Source organism: Echeneis naucrates, chromosome 13 (genome assembly GCF_900963305.1).
Source record: "Echeneis naucrates chromosome 13, fEcheNa1.1, whole genome shotgun sequence".
NCBI lineage: Eukaryota > Metazoa > Chordata > Actinopteri > Carangiformes > Echeneidae > Echeneis > Echeneis naucrates.
In genome coordinates, this window is record NC_042523.1 from 3448201 (window position 1) to 3462410 (window position 14210).

The following is a 14210-nucleotide window of genomic DNA, read 5'->3' on the forward strand; positions in this document are numbered from 1 at the left end:
ATATATAATGTAATATATAATTTCAAGGCCAATTTGGTTTTCATTTCGATAATTATGTTTCAACAAAAATAATTTCTCAAAATATTAGTCGAATGACTGTTTCTTCTCAAAATTGTCACACATCTGTTTGTTCTTGTTCTTAATTTATTTTTTATCTAAGATGAACTTGAACTTTCTTGTATCTTACATATTTTTTTGACTGGATCACTCTCCTCATGATGTGTGTGTGTGTGTGTGTGTGTGTGTGTGTGTGAGCTTAGGTGTGTGTCCTTGGGTCGGATTCGGGTATCGGTTTTCTTTTGTATATGTTTGGAAAATATGGCAATAAAAATAATAGGAAAAAGTAAAAAATACATCATTTTCAGTTTTGGTGAAAGTAACATTCATATCGAATGAATACCAGGTATCTCTTAGTCTAGCTCAGTTTTTGCAAACAAGGTCATGAGGAAGACTAATGTCTTGACATTTGTACAGAATGCCCTCTCTATGCTGCATGGGTAAACATATTAGCTGTGGGATATCCAACCCCTTCTGAGGTTAGGTTGATCAAAGCAGCAACTACTGGGGCTGGGAAGTGACAACAAGGGCTAAGTCAATTTTTAGAAACAGTTTGTGGACCATTTTTTTTAAAAAACCAAAGGCGGCAAGAGTCAAATGCCGGAATGAAAATTCCTACTTTCACCCAATGTTGTCACCCAATGTTTTTTTTTTTTGTTTTTTTTTTTTCACGTCTTTATGGTAACACAAAGCATAATATGGGTTGTTGTCTTAGATAGAGGTGCCTGAACTTAGTTCTGTTCTGCCAGACGTCTGTGGTGAATCAAACCCATAGATTTTAAAATCATAACCAATTATCCAGTCAAATAGCCTAAGGCTGCTGACAGATTGGTTGCAAAGTCAGTGATGACTGAAGGACAGCCAACACACTGTTCATGTGCTAAACTGGAGGTTTACCTGAGAGGATGAGTTGAGAGGGTCACTGCCATTTAAGCTTTGGCTCTATTTGGTGTTTGCTATTTGATGTTATTGCTGAAGAAGCACTGATATAAGCGAGATCTTGTAACTTAAGTCCAAATCAAAACAAATCAAATGGATTTATGTAGTGCTAAATTATAAAACAAAACTCACATCAAGGCCTTTTACACAGAGAGCAGGTGTAGACAAAACTCTTTATGGAGTTGTTAAAGGAAGCTAACATATCCCTCTAAGGGCAAGCACTTGGTGACAGTGGCAAGGAAGGACTTCTTTGTGAGGCAGAAACACCAAGCAGAACTGGTTACAGGGAGGTCAACTCAACTGGTTGGGTTGACTGAGGGAAAGGTGGGGGGTGAGCAGAGAGTGAAGCAGAAGCATTGAGAGAGAGCGAGAAGAAGAGAATGGTTGGAACCTGGTAGTTCTAAATGTGCAGTAGTAAATATTACCAGTAGGAGAGAAGAAGAGGTTATGATGGGAAGTGAGTATTAGTGTGTAATGATAAATGAAGGTAACTCTAGCAGCAGGTACTGAATAGGAACATGGAGCAGAGATGATTCAGAACCTGGAGGACAGGGACTGGAAGAGAGAGGACAGGAGCACAAACTAAGGAAGCACAGACAAAGTTAGAGACATATAATGTTGTAATGCACATGCATGACAGAGAGAGCGAGAGAATCACGGAGAGGATGGGAGGGAGAGAGGGAGGGAGAGGCAGGGATACTCAGGGTAACCTCAGCAAGAAAAACCGTAATTAAACCTTAAATGTTTAACTGTAAGCTTTGTCATAAGGAAATGTTTTAAACTGGATCGATAGAGCCCACCCCCCAACCGATACTGGGAGTTGGTTCCATAGAAGAGGAGCCTGATACCTGAAAGAGCTGCCTCCTGTTTTATTCTAGGAGACTCTGGAACCACAAGCAAACCTCCACAATAGAAAATTTATGAACAGCGAGCAGCATATACACCAAGTGTATCTGAGTTGCAGATATGAAATAATAATAATAGAAGAAGATTTAGAAGAGCAGAAATTGTGAAGACCTGATATTGCAGGCTCAGCATTTTATTAATAACTTATTTTCTTAGTAATTAACTTGCCTTAAGGTACAACGCAATTGTCTGTACTTAATGAACTCCTCCAGAATGAGCCTTTTTTTTTTTCACTTTTTACTGTCACTCAGTTCAGATGTTTAGGCAGATAACATAATCTGTTTCCTGTAGTGATGTTGAAAGGAGGTTGGAACTGGAACATTTCAGGGTTTTACAAATATCTGCAGGGCCCCACAGATTGAAATTGGAACAAACTGGGACGTCCGGTCTTTGCACTCTGTAATTATGTCAAGTGCACTTTCTGTTAACAGAGCCTGCAAACAAGGACACAGCAGGCCTTGAGGACAAAGACATCTCTGTTGCATATGAGCACAGGCAGAGGCATCACATCCACTTTCAGCCCCAGATATTGGGTTTATTGTTATACTGGTAACTGAAATTAATTCGCTTGTTACTTGTTACTACTTCAAGATAATTTTTGTATTTGTGTGTTTTTTAATTCCTTTTTTCTCTCTCTTTCTTACATGTGTGGACCTTGACTTCAGGGATGAAAAATGAAACCAGTCCTTGAAATATCTTAAAGCTCCATTTGACCTGCTGACGATCCAGTCTGCTGGAAAAACTTTGCTTCTCGCTTGATTCATTCCTAATCATGGTTCCATTTTGAAGAAAAAAGGAAATGAGGCAGAGTACACATTAGAGCTTGGCTACCATTATGTTTCATACACTGTACTGCACATAGCAACCTGCATGACAATCTGGATAGAGGAAAGGACAGGTCAGATCCATCCGCCTTAACTCCCCCTCAGCACCACCTTCTACTTTAAATCCTCTGGGTTCATAAAATCAAGATGGCAATAGACAAGTTAAAAACTAAAAGCTTTGAAAACCAAACAATATGTGGATTGCTCTTTGTTGCTTAAGGAGACAGATATCCTCTTCATCTATCAGGGATATGTCAGTGAGAGATTAATGTTATCAGGAAGCGCAAATGCGTCTCACAATAATGCATTTTGTACATGGTGAAAATAATCCATGTAAGGAAAAATCCAAAACAGACAACATACAACATGCAGCGAATAAGTCCCTCTTTGCCTTACGTCAGGGAAATGTAGATTTCACTTTTTGTCCAATGCAGCATGACAACTTAGAATCAAAGTTTGGCAAGATGATGTCCTTCACCACTTCTTTGCACATGTGTCTCTGAAAGACCGCAGAAGAAACACAGTGACTATAATAGCTCTGTCTGCTCCACCGCTCTGTCCAGATCAATAAAGTTATAAAGCAGGAGCGACAGGGAGCCAGCAGCCAGCTGAGTCCACCACTACTATCGGAGCAATAGTATGTGTCCTGACCTTGAGTTTACATGAAAAAGAAGAGCAAGCAACATGCTCAGACTGAGCCAATCTATATCCAGCATTTTTTTTTTCCTGTAATGTAACAAGCAGCAACATTATGTTAACTGTATGTCTACATGTGTGTTCTGACATGGAACAGACCCTCATTCAGAGGAACTAACCCTGATACTTGGTGAAATTTTCCTTCCCTTTACAGTATATCTGAAAGACTGAGCTGACAAATGCTGAAGATGGATCAACATCCAATAACCTTCTTTAAAGTCAAAAAATTTTCAGATATGGAAGAGGACACTTAGCTGAAATGGGAAAAACATATTTTTCCAAAGCATCAAATATGTTCTCTACTTATCTGATTATGATTAAGTACCTTAATTTAAATGTAATCTAAAATTTTATTCTTAAATTATTTTTTTTTTTTGCTGTTGTTGTTGTTGTTTAAGAAGTTGTCAGTTGTCACCAAAATCTTCACCTTTGGTTCCACTATTGATGGTTGTTGAAATGACCAAGAAGTATTCAAAGAAAGAGGAGGAATTTTTTAAGTATTTAGTTTACTATTTAACTTTCACAAGCTCATTATGCCATCCGTGTGATGAGAGCCTATCACTGCCTACATCTTTGTTAATGTTGTGTGTAAAATGATCTCTCTCATTACTATATCCTTTCTGAAGTATTTTAACTAACAATAAACGCTCTGAAGGCATTTCAAAGCTTGTTCTTCTATTTACGCCACGCTCATTAATGAAATAGCTTTCCAATTACACAAGTGTGACAGCGCTTGAGTAATTGGGCCCATAACCGGGTTCACCCATCTGAAATTTAAGTGCAATTCTTATCTTCCCATTCAGGTTGTCAGGTTGGTCACCTAATAATGTGCCTAAATCCTCAAGTGTTAATGTTGGCTCCTGACTGGTTCCCATGGCGCGATTTATGGGGTTATGAGAGATGGAGGAGGGTCAAGTGTTATTCTTACACTTTCCCTGCATGCATTTATTGTGGCCAATTTATTCTGTGGCTTTTGGTCTCAAACCCACACATGTGATCTTTAGGCCACCACTGCTCTACCCAATTTGGAACCTTCCACGGAAATGTCAAGTTGGTACTGCAAAAAGCTCCTGCGGTCCCAGGTTATCTGAGCTCCTCTGGCCTACAACACTGCATTCATGTTGGCATTGTATATGTGTCTGATAATACTGCAAAAACATATTCTGATATTAACAATATTTTCTTTGTCTTTATATTCAGAAAAAAAAAAAAGAGAACAACCTTCCAGGCTTCATCAACATCAGCACAGGCTGAGAAATGAGGTTAAAGATGAGGAATGAATGGAATTTTTGCTCTAATGACACACCTAATGATAAAAAAAACAATAATGTCATGAGGACATTTGGTCGTACGCTAATAACAAAGTATAACATGCACATGATAAGTGAGGGCACTGAAGAGTCACTCCTAAGGATGAGCATTTATGTGTTAATCAAAAATAACAGGGAGGATGTTGAAGGGAAAGTATTCAGGTCCAGCTCCCAAACTTTCAGTCTGAGAAAATTGATATTCTCAGACTTAAACTTTAAGCATCCACATGGTTGATCATTCACTGAGCAGACTAACTGGTGTTCAGTCATTAAAAGAAATGAGACACAGCAGAAGTCGTCACCTCTTCCTGTTGTAACTCTGTTGTTGGTCTGATGCGTGTGCCAGCCTTCGCTCTCATCCCTCATCTGTCCTTCTTATTATTCTGCTTGTGACCATTAGTCCTGTTCATCTCATTATTGTAATTCAGATTCAAGGTCCACACCTGCCATTACTGTGAGCACTCTGTCTCATTAGGAAACTCCTGTCATCAGCACAGTGAATGCAGCAGCAAATTAGTTCCGATAGAAAAGTCTTCAATGAGACACAGTGTCAGCAGGAAGAGATATGATTGTACGTGTGTGTAAATGAGGAAGAAAGATTATTTATGAGCACACATTTGAATGGATGGTGTATTTTTACACACAAGGTTATTGTATACTCGTGTGCTTATTGTAATGTATGTGTTCAACATGTGTGAGATATCTATACTGATAACTAATAGCTTCCTCGATTGTTAGGCTTGTTTCAAACTGCTCACCCACTAATGTGGCTATTATGGCTGCATTAGCTTAAATTACTGTGTCACACCGATGTTCACACTTACAATTAGATTAGACATTATTTTGTTTGTGTGAGGACATCAATGAAGTAAGCGTCATGTAACTAAATCTCTCTCAAGCCTTTTCAAATCATATTTTTAAATCGTATTGCGGCTGGTCTAAGGCATTTAAAGAAAGGAAGCAGTTTCCAAACCCATTAATCTCTGGAAAAGTAGGAATCTCACAGTGGAAAATGATGCTTGTTGCGTGGCCTTTTTTTTTTTCAGAAAGCGGCGGCCAGGGCTGACTGGAGTTGATCATGTTTGAGGTCAAGGAAAGAAACCCAGCTGGGATGTCTGTAGTGTTTCATTGATTCTCTGATTGTTTAGTTCCACAATTCAACCGCAACTCACCAATCTGTTGAATGAAATGAAAGAGTGAGACTCAACAGCCCTTAATGGTAACACACCATGCCTTATTTCAGACAGACCGAGAGAGGCTGTTAAGGCTGCATGACTTTACAGCTTTATATCGACTACAGTGTTGTAATGAATCTCTACTGCAGAGAAATGTGAAACAAATGACTGCACGTGATAAACGAATTAAGCACTGTAAATGCCACTCAATAGGTGGCCTGTTTTATTTATTTTTTTTAAATAAAATTGAGGGAACCATAGCAATGCAAAAGTAATCCATTAGACTTTTGCCAGCGGTGGAGAGAGGAGGTTGCATAACAGCAGTGTCTCAGTGTGAAATCCCTCAATATCCACACATAAGTGGAATCAGTCCTCACTAATTCCCCCCCCGCCCCCACTCCAACAAAGGCCAACTCTGAACAAACACACAATGATAAATATTGTGTCAATAAGAAAACCTCCAAATGCTGTGTGTGCAGACAGTGGCAGTCATATTTGGCTAAAACCTCAAAAGTGTTTTGGATAATGAAAACACTGCTATCTCACACAGAAAAGAGAACTCCATTAGTTAGTGCAGTTAGTGCAAAAAAAAAGAGGAGACTTGTAAGGAAAAGAACGAAGCATGGGCGTGCAGTAACTTTGACAGCTAAAGAGCAGAGCCGACCAAACAAGCCAGCATTTTAAGATCCCACCTTCCTTAAAATGTTCTTATTCATCGTCTGGACTGTCATTGAAGCAGTGGATAGAAGAGGGAACATGATTTACTGGCAAACAGCATGGGCATTCTTTGCATTACTACATTCATAGGTTTACTGCCAGCGTCTCTCACTCTCTCTCACACAACCTATGTATGGAGCTATACTGTACCTAAAAGATGCTGCTTTACTAATATACTGGCTCAAACTTCACTGTCAGTCTTGCAAAAAGATGATAAATTTGTTTCATTTTCTCAGTTACTTTCCAATGCTGCCCCTAAGAGTATTACTGAGTGCAATAGTTTAGTTCCAACACATCTGTGTATGATGCTACTGACCTCAGAACAGTAGCTAAGTCACGGACAGCTTGCCTAGGAGACCTCGGCTGTAGCTAATCAATGTGCACCTCCAAATTAAGATGAACTACCTCTCAGCTTGCCAAGCTCCATTCTTTGTAAATGGGACACAGACACATCCACAGAAATGACAGAAACAACAGGTAAAATAGCTCGAATTCGAGCGAGCTAGCAGAGACAATGCCCTCTTGCCACCGCAAGATTTGCAATAAGTTCCATGACGTGCGCCAACAGATCCGCAGTGGGACAGAAATATGCATCTTTTTAATTGCTGCCTATTTTTAGTTTCTACTAAAAAATGCTTGCCTTGCCTGCCCCGACAGTGTGCCCCTGGAGATTACTTCTGAGAGCCAGAAGATGTGAAAACAAGGGTTGTAATTTGATTTTCAAAATTTTAATCTCAAAAATATCAGGGTAGCCATGGATGAATCACAATTAATCACCTTTCCTAAATGTGATGAAAAATGTTTTGATTTCTCTGGATATTGTTGAAATGGAAAGACAAATAACAAGAGATGTATAATATATATTTAACATTTGGTTTTTATGTTTTACAAATCCAAATGTAGAGCCATTGCTCTTTTTTGACGTAAATATCAGATTGACCGATTGATGAAACTTCACGACAGTTATCTCGGGTAGTATTAATAATGTAAAGCAATTCTCATCAATGGGTTTTGATCGTAACTCAACGAAAATGACTTATGGTCTTGCCCTTTAGATTTCAAACCCAAAGAGGTGTAAAAGCACCAAGGGAACACAATGTCTACAAGAGAAATATGGCTTGCTAGCTTTTAATTTTAATATAAAATATTAAAATTCCCTTTTAGTCAAGCTGCTAATTCATTTTGAGTTGTGATGGCGTGCTGAGGTTTCTGGGGGGGGGGGGGGTTGTCATTAAACTTCCATGTCAAATGAAGCCTCAGACAGCAGGAACCTTCTGATGGCTAGATGGCAAGTTAAAGGGAGGCCGAAGGGAACTAATTGCAGCACTTGATTAATCATGTGACAAAAATAAATAAATAAATAAAGAGTTCATCGTGGCCTTTTAATCAATGGCAATTGACGCATTAATATTAACACTGACATTAATATAATTGGAGCTGAAAGTGCTAGTTAAAACTACATTAAAAACTGCACAGTAAGCTGACCTGCCACAAGCATATATATATATATATACATGCTAACTCTGGAGCCTTGTTAACAGTCCTGCATTCATTTAAAGCTACGTTTGTCAGAAATTTCCTTTATATGTCACCAAACTCACACAAGACCACAAATAGTTCAAAGATTAAATATTTCAGTAGATTCATCATTCACCCACAATCGCTGGTGCTGTAAAAATAGCTTTAAATAACTTACTGAACAGCAGTCTCCTTAGACAGCCTCTTCAAACAGGGGATGGGGCCATCATCTTCTCATGGAGCACAAAGTAATACTGATGCCCATCCAGGGTCACAGGCGCAACCTTTCAGTGTGCCCAGTCACATGCGTCTGTCCCGAGGATTCTGGAGACGGCAGTTAAAGGTCCTCAAATTTTTTCATTGGCTGAGGCAGCTCTCTCTATCAAGATCGCCTGCACAGGGAGAAAAAGAGAAAAGTTTGATTGGTGGTAAGCGGAGGGAAGGATGTTGAGAGGATGGAGGAGAAGGAAGGATTGAGGTAGACAAGTGGAAAGAAGCCGGAAAAGAGAGCAACCAAATGGATACTTGGCTGAAAAAGTTCCTTCAGTCTGTCAAAATCATGCATCACCCAGGAGAGAAGACATGGGTAGAGATTGAAATGAAAGACAGACACACAAACTGAGAGAAAGACAGAGATTACATCTGTGTATCAGAATAACAGCAGCAAGATAAAAAAAAAAAAAAAGAAGCGAGGCCAAAGATTCAGCTGCAAAATTTATGCCAATTAGGCTATGTTAACATAGCAGGCTCAAGTCAGACCCCCCCCTCTTGATATAACCCAGATTTGATTATTTCATGAAAGTGTGACCATCCTGTGGAGATCCCGGCCACTGGTTCTCTCCCTTCTCCATCTGCGGTGCAGGTCAGAGGCGTGGCTGGGCAGGTGCAGCAGGAAGCAGGCAGAGCAACTCAGTTCCATTCAGCAGTCACCCTCACTCTACTTCTCTGCAGTGTTCCCACCTGGTTGTCAGATGTTTTTCATCATCCTACATGGTATCTGGCTGACTTGCCTGAATCCTGGTTTTGTCCAGTGAATTCTCTGTGAGTTGCTTCCTTGGACTTCACTTTTATCTGTGCTCTACCCATAGGACCTTCAGACTCTGTTTGCTCGAGTTGTGTGTGTGAGTTATTTTCTGTTTTCCTCTTTGTCTTAATATTTGAGTTAAATTACCTTATGGTTTGAAAAAAAAAAAAACAAAAAAAAAAAACATAACACACAGATCACGTGGAATCTGATCTTTTCCAATTGGACAACTTTTATATACAGATCTGATTTTTCCCGCCTGAGTTTGGCTGGCCAGGCAACCTGTGACTCAATGCAATTCAGTGCAACTTTTATGTCAATCATCATCATTTTGCTTAAGCGGTGGCCTCCATGTCTGTTATTCCAGACCTCTTCTTTTGACATTGCTCTTGTGCAAATGCGGGCCAGATCGAGGCCAATACAGTGATGACACAAACAGCTGCATAAAAAAAATCTGATCAAGAAAGAAATCCAAAATGAGCACTTAGGCTTGCATCATGAATGTAGTCTTATTCAGCCAGAGACGAATGATGTTTCACTGGAAACGGAACACAGCTGTGAGACAGGATGAGCGCTCAAACAGTGATGGATAGGTCTGTGGTAGGCTACCTCAGAAATGTCTCCAGGTTGGTTTACTGACTACCTGTCATGGACTGTAGCAGAGAGTCAAATGTGGAAAACAGACAAAAACATTGGTTTATCCCATTTCCAGCTGGCTAAAAGGCTAAACAAAAAGAACTGTCATATAGACATATATATATTTTTTTTTTAGCTTCTGCCATTTCAGCAGTTGGATGCAGAGATGTTTTCCATAAAAAAAAAAAAAAAAATACAGGAGAGACTTAATATTCAGGTATCCTGCAGACTCTATGTTATGTTATGATTGTGGCGCTGACAACATCAGACACACAGCTGGTGTGAACACGGAAGGATGCTTTTCTTGATCAAATAAGCAGCGACAGTGACATGTCTACAATCCAAAGGCTCCAAAGACAGGTTGGTTTAAAGGGTGAACGTGTTAATAACTTTATACATTTTATATATGTTTTTTTTATTATTATTTTTTTTTTTTGATACTGGAGATTATAAATGAAGTACTATTAAATAAAATAAGTTGATCAACTGGAAAACTGGAAAAATGTTGCAACATATTTCTTCTCTTCTCTGGCAAAACCCCAGCAAAGTCACATACGTTATTGAGTATGCAAATAATGATGAATTACTTTTTTTTTTTTTCATCAAGAGAAAATGAAACAAAAATATTAAGACATTTCCATTACCACAAGATATATTAGAGGGTGTTTTGTAAATTGCTTTTAACTTCACTGATGTTCAACTGACTGATCATTAATTGAACTGTTTTAATGGTAAGCCGTAGGATAACAGGAATCGTTAAATTAGCAACAGATGAGAGGCCGTCTGTCAGAGTTCTTTCTTCCAAACTGTATGAATAAGAACATAAAGACAGAAGGAAGGGAAGAAAAAAATATTGTTGACTCTCTGGTTAACAAATTTGCTTTCATTTTTTTGTTTGTGGAAATCATGGTCACAGATGGACAACATCTTTCAGCACTAAATGCACAGTACTCACTAAACATCTTAGTCTGCATCACTGCAGAATAAGCCTTTCCAGAGAGGACCATGCCTGAATAATAAGTTTGTGGTTTTAGAACAAAGATGTGCTTTTGGATTGTGTTGTTCAGTGTAAAACACTCTCCAACAATTCTTTTCAGACTTTCAGAAAAGTTCATCAGCCAGACAACCTCTGAATGGAGGCACAATTACTTGCCTAAAGCAGAATTTTTTTTTTTTTTTTTTTACGCAAATTGTAATACTGTGTCTTAAAAGCTACATCAGCGGTTGTTGCATCTATTTCTATATTCACCACAACGATCCACAATGCCTATAATTAGCTTTTATTGAATAATTTTTATCCTTTATTTCTCCTTAAACATGATGATCGGTGAGTAACAGCTGAAGCTAGCAGTACACTTTGAATTGCTCTGAAAAGGATCCAATCATCAGGGAGAATATAGAATCTGTTATTGGATAAATTGGATATCTGATCTGCTCTCAAACGGGTGTGGAGTCTGCAGTAATTCCCCACTGGCTCCAAACAATTTGCAGGTAAAGCACTGATACGGGTTGGGTGGTTGTCAGAGCTTTACGTGACTCTATACTTCTGATGGTTGTTTTGTAGTGCAAACAGACAAGTTGGGGATATCTGAGGGTAACCATCACACAGAGGTGGCATGTGGTGCTTCTCACTTTCTCTTGACTCTTTCTAATTTAGTTTGCCCCTAAACTCTCTCTGTCTTCATCCCTTTACATTTTGCATTTATAGACACCTCTCCTGTCTCGCCTCTTCAGTGAATCTTACTCTGTTTCTCCCTCAGCTGGTAAGTTCGCTCTCTTTCTCCATCCCCACTGGGAAAGTTAACAGCCAGGTTCCTGCTGAGACATAAGAGAGACAAATTTGGCCCATTTCCTAAACTGTGTTGCCAAACTTATAAAAAGATCCATTGACACTGGAGTGGAAAAGACTAAATAGGTGGCTGGAGGAAATTGCCTGGGTTTCTAAGCACATTTTCTGCTTGGAAACTGTCAGCACTTCTGTCACATAATGCTGGCAGCCCTCCTGCGGATGCCCTGACTCAAATCAGTCCGGCTTGGCAATTTCACTAGTTTCCATACTCTGCTTTGTCCACTGTCCTCTTCTCTTATGTACCCGTTAGGCTTTGCTTGTCATCAATGGGAAAATCCACTGTGCTTTTTTGGGAGGGGTCCCTGAATCAGCATACATACAGGTGACAAATTAAAGGGAGAACCATGATTAAGGTTCGTGCTTTCATACAGGTACACTGGATGTATCTGTGCTAATTGCACCTACTCCTCCGGCTGATTTTGCATTTTGTATATAGAGAGAAGAATGCAAGTGACTTTGAAAGAGGTTTCATTCAGTCACAAAGGTTGCTCAATTAAAGCAACATCTGTGTTTAGATCTCTGGGAAAGACAGTGAGCAAGGTAGTTTCTGGCCTACATTGATTGAGACTGCAGGATGTGATTTGATTGTGTCAGAGCTAACACTCCTCAGACAGTTACATATACGGAGATATTAATCTAGAGCTGCAGTGCATGAATCACATAGGTGAATTAGATAGGTCCATGGTGGAGACTTTGGAGGTGCAAAAATACTGAAGCACTGGTCTATGAAGTGGAAAAAAGTGTTCTGACTGGTCACCGTTTACCATATTAAAGTGGTAATTGTAATATCTATCACAGAAACAGCACAAACACCTGTCAGCTCTCCACCACGTTGATATTAAACCGGAGACACTGCAGCTAAACTCTTCTCCTCTGACAAGCGCTGTCCATCACAGTTAACAAAACACCAGTCCTCACACAAGAACAAAATATGCTATGTTGGTTTTCCTTTTGTCACCTGTCTGCCGTGTTTTCTTTTCCTGTAGGGGCCTGGCAGATGTAGGTGAAAAATGCCATCACATACAGATTTTCCCCACAGGTACAACTGAATGTGCAAAAAGTTTCACTTCAGCGGGAGGTGTCACTTTTGGTTGTCAGTACCTGGCTGATCTGTAGCGCTCAGAACAGGAAGAAGAGGAAGCAAGCTGGTCTCTGCATATCAGACATAGATGACCGACATTATAATTGAAAAACAACACCCACAAGTCTTTAAAACAAAATGGTTGCCCACTTTGTTGTGAACTAATGAATGAAGGTAATCTCCATATCTTTTATCACACTAAATCACACCATCTTATATATATATATATATATACATATATACAGTACAGGCCAAAAGTTTGGACACAACTTCTAATTAAAATGAATAGGAAAATGTGTCCAAACTTTTGGCTTGTACTGTATATATATATCTTCACCTCCAAATTGTATGACATACTGAATTTGGCCTACTGCAGCCATTCTCTGAATATTTGGTGATGCCGACTTTCGTTTTCACATGTCGGACGTCGGGCCAGAGGAACTAGAATCGCTGTCCCCATTGAACAGTTTGTCCTGAAAAAGTGCTAAATATGTGTATATATGTCCCGATCTCCATTCTTCAAACGCATTCAGAGGTTCTTATTCACTTATGAATGATCTGCTTAGTTTACAGTTTGTCCTTTTCTCACCTCTTACTAAGCTTTAAGTCAGAAACACATTTGATGGATTGCGGGAGCATGGCAGCCAAAAGTTTTTTCAGGTTAAAGCAGGTCTTACTGCTGTGTTGAATAAACCACCTTCATTTTCCCTTATTTATTTATTTATTATTACTTATATCTTTATTTTGACATCTAGCAAATGACACCAGCTGAAACCAGCCCTGCATTGCCAATGAGGACCTTGTCACTTCCCGTTTTTTGGAGTGCACCCCCTTCATACCAATCTTACAAAAACTTGGACATTCCATTTCAGTCTCTACATCCGAATTGGATATATTTCAACAGCCATGAAAAAATACGCACAACTTCTACATTTCCAAAGAGTACAGTATCAACAAGCAAACAAAGAAAAATGCAAGATACAGACTTTTACATTCGTCGTGACAATTGAAAAAAGAAGCAAAGAATAAACAAACATGCTAGACTAAACAAAACCTCTGATCAAATAAAAAAACTGTTCAGACTGTACCTGAACGTCATCTAAAAAATTTAGTTTGCAGCCAGGGAGTTTCAAAAGACATAATCAGTGATGCAAGTGCGTCACAAAGAAGTTGCCAGTATGTTTGCTGGGGCAACAACCTTGATATGAGACATTTTATCACCTTGCCAGACAGCTGGCAACTCGCGCCTTTTCTACTCTGTGTATGTGTTGCTCTGTAACATTTGATGACAAGTCCAAACAGAAAGCCAAACAGTTTATGTATGCAACACAGTAAAGCAGCTTGTAGGTGATGTAGTTAGGTCTCAGTGAAAATCATCTTCTACATCTTCTGGAAAAGTGTTTCATAAGTTCTGTTCTATTCTAGAATGAATCTGTTTGTCGTGTTCAAATTTGTTTTATATTTGATGAAGTTATCTA

The 14210-nt window shown here is 39.2% G+C and overlaps 1 protein-coding gene across 4 annotated transcripts in view; it reads right to left on the reverse strand.

The window, feature by feature from the left end:
- The window catches only part of LOC115053502 (leucine-rich repeat and fibronectin type III domain-containing protein 1-like protein), a 365739-nt gene that overhangs the window by 183447 nt on the left and 168082 nt on the right, over positions 1 to 14210 (reverse strand). For all 4 annotated transcript variants that reach the window (XR_003841448.1, XR_003841450.1, XR_003841449.1 and 1 more), the window contains one exon: positions 8321 to 8534. The gene's annotated coding sequence lies outside the window, so the exon portion shown is untranslated. The remainder of the gene's footprint in view (positions 1 to 8320; positions 8535 to 14210) is intronic.